A 6,523-nucleotide genomic window follows, 5' to 3' on the forward strand; every position below is an offset into this window, starting at 1 on the left:
GATTTTGGTTATATTTCACCATCCTTTCTATATTTATAAGTTTGTGCGTGTTACATTAATGCCTTGAGAGGTATATTTTTGGATGTAAATACCTCATTCTTGCCTTTTTATCAGTTTAACCAACTTTTGCTCCAGATTTTAAACTGACCAGAAAATGAGAGAAAATGCTGTCATGTAAGAGTGGATTTCCTTCCCTTCACATATATACTGAACAAGTGGTAATGTTATTGCAGCAATTCCCCCCCCCCCCCTTCTTTTTTTAACTTTTCTTGACAGGTTCTAAAAAGAGTTAAGATTTTGTCTAGCAGTTTAATAAGTAACATTGTAACAAAAAAACAATCAGCTCCATGGTATAGTAGTAGGAGATGGAGTTGAACGTTTAGATTGTCTGGGGCGACAGGGAGAGTGAGAAGGAGGGAGGGGGGTAGGCACCGGGAAAATGGTAGAGCATGGAGTATCTGGATTTTGACTGGAAAAGAAATTTGACTGGGGGAGAGAGACTTCAGGGTAGAGAGAAGAGATAGGGAGATGCTGAGACTTCTTAAGAAGATGGGAGGGGAGCAGAGCAAAGTACAGTTTTGGAATAGGTAGAAAGAGAAAACCCTCGTCAAAGTGCTTCTTGTCTGGCCTCACGTAGAGTGAGGCCTAGTTTGAATCTGAGAACTGCTACCTCAGATTCAAGCTTGTAGGCAGGGCAGCTCCTATAAAATGCATTATGGGAGCGTGACTGAGCAGAGTAATTTGAACAGTCATGACCAGGTTGGGCACATAGAGGGCAGCTGGCTGGGAGTGACAGTGTTTAGCCGGGTGGCCAAAATGCCAACATTTCTGACATGATGAGGAAGAGGTCAACATGGTCAGACAAAGCAGGACACCCCACCAATATAAACCTCATGGGGGAGATGATGTCTACTGAAGTTAATCTTGGCATTATTGTTGTTGGACTTATGATGGCCTCTGGGAAGAATAGTGTAGCACTGGACTGCCACTGCATCCTAGTCGATGAGACATGCGAACAAGTCGTTTTCAGTCTGACCAGTCCTTGTCATAGACAGGACAATCAGTCAGATAGAAGGAAGCAATTCCAGTACAGGTACTAAGGGAGAAATGAGGTTAGGCAGGAATAGGTTTGTCAGTGAGGTCAGTCAGGGTAGATAGTAAACGAGCTTGGTACTAAGATGTAACTATGACAAGGCATGAATGATCAGAACGACTGCCAAAGGAAACTTTGCCTACTTGTTTTTAGAAATATTGTTGGAAGAGAAGGGTATTGTCAGAGTATAAGGCTGTTGGGGGAAATCACAAAGAATTGATCCCACTTGGATGGGCCAAAAAGGGTACTCAAAAATTTTACAGAGGTGGAAACAGTAGAAGGATGAGGAAGATGAAGTGGAATAGAGAGAGATGGTACTGTTGAGAGGAGGACAGTAAGGATAAAGAGTAGTAATAATGGGAGTGGGGGTAGACAATGAAGAAGACTATGCAACAGATGGAGTGGAAGATGTTGGGAGAGAGGAAGAGTGGATTCTGAAGGTTGAGTAATGACCTGGGTGGATGATTTGGAATGAATAAAGTTATCAGGAAGCATTGAGGAAGGGGTATTAGTATCAGGGATCAAAAGAGAGGCAGGGATCGGGAAACCAATGAAATCAAATTTAGGTAGGCTAGTCAGGGTCCCCATGAGGGGTAAGGGCTAGGCGATTAACCAAAGGCATATCAAGCTCATGGCTCCCAGAGGCCGTTCATGACTGACACAAAGCCAGCTTTTCATCTTTTCAGCACAGCTCTCACACCTTAGGAGGTGGACAGGAGATAATGGAGAAAAGGAAAAGGAAAGGGGGAAAAGAAAAGACCATGTAAAATTAGTTGAGGTGAGGGCTGAGGTCCAAGCCTCAGTCTCCATCTCTTAAGCTCCCCCCTCCCAAGATGACAGCAAGCAAGGGAATAGTGGGGTATATCTGGATCTAGTATGTATTCATATTTCTCTTTAGGGGACCAGAGTGAGTTGGTAAGCTTTACACCCTTGTCCCAGTACCTGCCGCTGTAGTAAGCTGCTCCTTGAGTGGATGTAGGTGTCTGCACTGCTTTCACTTCTGTGGACAGAAGTGAGCATCTGCCTCAAGGAGAGCTGCTACATAAAAAGAGACATCTTGTCAGACAGAAGAGAGACAGAGAGAAGGCACCCAGGGAGACAGGGGTGTCTTGGGGTTTCACATCTACCTTCTACAATACACCCACAAGCCAAGACCCATTTCATTCCCCACTCCAGACATCTCATTGACAGTGGTCTTCCCTTCACATCAGGTGGCAGGCAGTGCCCCCATCCCCTGTCTCACTGATATTTGGTGCCAGCAGTGCTCCCAACTTCTCTTGTGATATCTGATTGCAGCAGTGTAGTTAATCTTTCTCTCTGATAGTGTGAGTGTGTGAGAGATAGAAATAGAGTGTGAGAGTGTATATATGTATGTATGGAAGTGTATATGTGTATGTATGTGAGTATATATGTGTATGTATGTGAGTATATATATGTGTATGTATGCGTGTATACGTGTATGTATGGGAGTGTATATGTGTGTAGGTGTGTGTGAGGGGGGGGGGGGTGAGAGTGAGAGAGACAGTTTGTCATGTGTGAGTGTTATGCATATAAATTCCAAAGAAATGGGAAAAATGAAACCACATTAGCTTTTCACAGATGATTTTAATAATAAGTAGGTTATAAGTAAATATGTAAATTATAATTGACAGGATATGTTTATCTATAAATACAATCAAGCCAATCTCAGCAACAAGGAAGCAATGTATTAAATATTTACTACATAAACTAAAATTCAAGAACTTTAAAAAAAAAAAACTGAAATCCTTGGGGAAATTTTGGCATCAAATATCCTAAGTGACTTAGTATGGACTAGCTAGCAAACAAAAGAAAAAAATAAGAATGGCATTTAATGGATTTCCATACAATTAAGACTAGAATCCCTCAGTTAATACACCGAAGTGAAACAAATAAGGATAGGGGGAAACACACACAAAATACACATAATCTTTCAACAGACACTTAAGGTAAGTTTATGTTCATGGCAATTACCTTCTGTAAAAAGGAAAAATCTCAAAATGTCCATTTGTAGAAAATATTACAAAATGTAAAAACAAAATATAACACTACTTGAAAAGAAAAAAAGAAAATCTTAAGCAGTCAACTGTGTTTTCACTGACCAACTTGACTATTTGTTTTTTTCATAAGCTCATTGACATGTACAATTCTTATTGAGTTGTTTACCTTACATTATTTAAGTAAAGCCAAAATACAGACCAAACTTACTGACTCATGCCTTAAATATTCTTATAACACACAGCCTCATTTTTTAAGTACTACCATGCATGCAGTAGCCTATTATATAAGTATTCATCATGGCACAGAGCATGTGAAGTTCTCTCTAAGCTGAAAAGATATATACTCAAATTAAAATATTCATATATGTTACAAAGACCTAGTTTCTTGCCCCAGTATCTGTAATTATCTGTATTAGCATCATGCTGAAATTCCTTGATTAATGATAACAAGGAACTAGCTTCCACTACAAAAAACAAATCATCTACAATATCCACACAAAATAAATTCTTCTAAGAAATATATCTTTATACTATGAAAGGTCCTTCTCTATTATGGCTAGTGAGGAGGCAGTACTGTACACTGTGAAAGAACGAAAGAAGAAATATCGTATAGATGATCTTTTGCACATTAAGAGAATAAGTGCTAAGTTAATCTTTAGAAATGGAGATATTGTTACGGCAAAGAACAAAACAATGAACTGTGAGGACCAAAGACTGTATTATGTGACAATCCAGCTACATCTGGATTATAAATTATATCTTAATCCATCAAAGAACACATTTCCTCTCTTACCCTTCATACAATCATTTGTACTTAGCCATCTCACACAGGATGTTATGAATCCATGAAAGACATTACAATGAATGATCAAATTTTAACACTTACCACAAAGTCTAGTGTTAATACATTCCTGCAAAAACAATTTTTTTTTTTTACATAAATGTATGACTTATTTCCTTCTTTAATAATCTCAAACCAACCCTATGATGCTTTTATCTTGGCTGAAACATGACAAACCATTACTGATAACACAAAAGTTTAAGTGACCTGACTGTAGCTTCCCTCCTGCACACCACATGGATATGCCCTAAAATAAGCCCCTTGAAATAATCTGGAAGTCATAGCAACTGCTCTGTCATGTGCACCATGATGTCAAGAGTGTGAACTGAGCGACCGGGTAATGTAGCATAAGCTCTAAATTAACCTGTGCAATGCTTGAAGATGGACTCACAGCAAGCTTTCCTGTATTAAAGGCAACCTTCCTAATGCACTAAGCTCAGTAGTGATTATGTTACCAAGAAAAATGTTTTAATCCAAATTCCTTCCAACACGAACACAGAAGCAAACAAGAAAAGAAAGGGGGAGGAGGAAATCTATCACTAAACATTGCGAGTTACCTCCCATCAGTAGTATAAAAAAAAAGGTAAAGTCTTCACAGACTAGTAACCAAGATTTTTCTGATCCATCTTATACTTATGCCTAGAGTTCAGAAACTATTACAGAAGTTTTGAACAAGATGTTCCTTACCAAAATCTTGGGTCAGCATTCCACAAAAAAAAAAAATTGTGGACTCAACCTGGGGTGTGAGATTATTTAAAAATGGTGAAGGATATGCAATTCTGTATAAATCATAATAAAATTATAACACTTATAACACAGGAACAATGTTTAAAATAAATATTTTTAAACTGATAAATATTACATTCATTATCATTGGAAAAATAAATGTTCAGTTTCATATATATAAAACAAAACCAAAAAAAAAAAGGTCAAGTACTCATAATATAAACATATTTGAAAGATAATAATTATCCCCAAGCCGTTTCAAACAGGGCACTTCAAAGCCAATACACTTTCTTAGAAGCAAACATTCATGTCCCATCTAAAAGGCTAGCTTGATGCAATGCATTGACTGAGTTTATCTTCCTGAAAATCTTTTTCTTTTTAATAATGTGGTTCAGTTGCATTCTTAATACCCTGTCATCTACCTAATAAGAGAAAGGAGGTCTGTTACTTGGTGCTATCTCATAATGGCTGTGGGAAGTGTACTACACTAATACTTATGGCACTGAAAATAAACAATTGTGAAGAAAATACTTACTTCTGTGCATGTTTTTGTTTTTGTTTTTCTTATCAAATATGCACACAGATTTATAAGACCTGAACCTATATTAAAATATTTCAACTGTATTAATGCAATGTAAGTGAACCAAATATTAAGCAAAGGAAATATTATAAAAATGGAATTCCAAATATGTACAAGAAGAATGTTGCCAACTCTCCAAGTTTAAGAATGAAATACATCATACAAGAGATACATACAGCTGTGTGTGTGTGTGTGTGTGTGTGTGTGTGTGTGTGTGTGTGTGTGTGTGTGTGTGTGTGTGTGTGTGTGTGTGTGTGTGTGTGTGTGTGTGTGTGTGTGAGTGTGTGAGTGTGTGAGTGTGTGAGTGTGTGAGTGTGTGAGTGTGTGAGTGTGTGAGTGAGTGAGTGAGTGAGTGAGTGAGTGAGTGAGTGAGTGAGTGTGAGTGTGAATGAGTGAGTGAGTGAGTGAGTGAGTGAGTGAGTGAGTGAGTGAGTGAGTAAGTGTGTGTGTGTGTGTGTGAGTGTGTGTGTGTGTGTGTGTGTGCACACACATATACATATATATAATATATACATAGACATATATATATAATATATACATACATATATATAATACATACATATACATATATATAATATATACATATACATAATATATACATATATATAATATATACATATACATATATATATAATATATACATACACATATATATATAATATATACATACACATATTCATATATAATATGTACATATACATATACATATTCATATATATAATATATACATATACATATTCATATATATAATATATACATATACATATTCATATATATAATATATACATATACATATTCATATATATATATACATATATAATATATAATATATACATATATAATATATACATATATATGTATATATAATATATACATATATATATAATATATACATATATATGTATATATAATATATACATATATATATAATATATATATATGTATATATAATATACATATATATATGTATATATAATATATACATATACATATATATAATATATATATACATATACATATATATAATATACATATACATATACATATATATAATATATACATATACACATATATAGAATATATAATTATATGTTATACATATATATATACACATGCATGTATATATGTATACATGTATATATGTATATATGTATATGTGTATATGTATATGTGTGTGTGTGTGTGTGTGTGTGTGTGTGTGTGTGTGTGTGTGTGTGTGTGTGTGTGTGTGTGTGTGTGTGTGTGTGTGTGTGTGTGTGTGTGTG

Source organism: Penaeus chinensis, chromosome 18, assembly GCF_019202785.1.
Source record: "Penaeus chinensis breed Huanghai No. 1 chromosome 18, ASM1920278v2, whole genome shotgun sequence".
Classification (NCBI taxonomy): Eukaryota; Metazoa; Arthropoda; class Malacostraca; order Decapoda; family Penaeidae; genus Penaeus; species Penaeus chinensis.